Raw genomic sequence first — 486 nt, 5'->3', positions numbered from 1 at the left:
CCTTCAGAACTGGTTCGACAATCATTTATACTACAACATTTGTCTTAAGTGCCTTGAATCAAATTGGCGCCGTTGCCAAATTCTGAGTAGATTTAAACATTGAGATTTAGTCACTTGCTTGAGACTAAGTCATTTTAATTTTGTTTTGTTACTGATTCTTCTTCTTCACCTACCTTTCACTTTCAGGTGTATGAACTTGCGGAGCAGGGGTCCATCAAACCTAGTTCCAAGAGCAGCAGACATTAAAGCTTTAGAGAGAGAGTGTGCTAGAGCTAGAAGAGAAGAAGAACAACAAGCCCACTTGCAGAGATTGGATATTGATATGGCAGATCCACCGCAAGGGGCAGAACACCAACCGCGGGCAGCTCGACCCATTGGTACTTATGACCGGCCCGACATTCATGGTCATAGACTGGAAATCCGAGCACCGGATGTGGCAGCCAACAACTTTGAGGTCAAATCAGGACTCCTCAACGTGATCGAGAA

The sequence above is a fragment of the Brassica oleracea genome, chromosome C9, assembly GCF_000695525.1.
Source record: "Brassica oleracea var. oleracea cultivar TO1000 chromosome C9, BOL, whole genome shotgun sequence".
In the NCBI taxonomy this organism is placed as follows: Eukaryota; Viridiplantae; Streptophyta; class Magnoliopsida; order Brassicales; family Brassicaceae; genus Brassica; species Brassica oleracea.
This window is presented reverse-complemented; position numbering follows the sequence as displayed.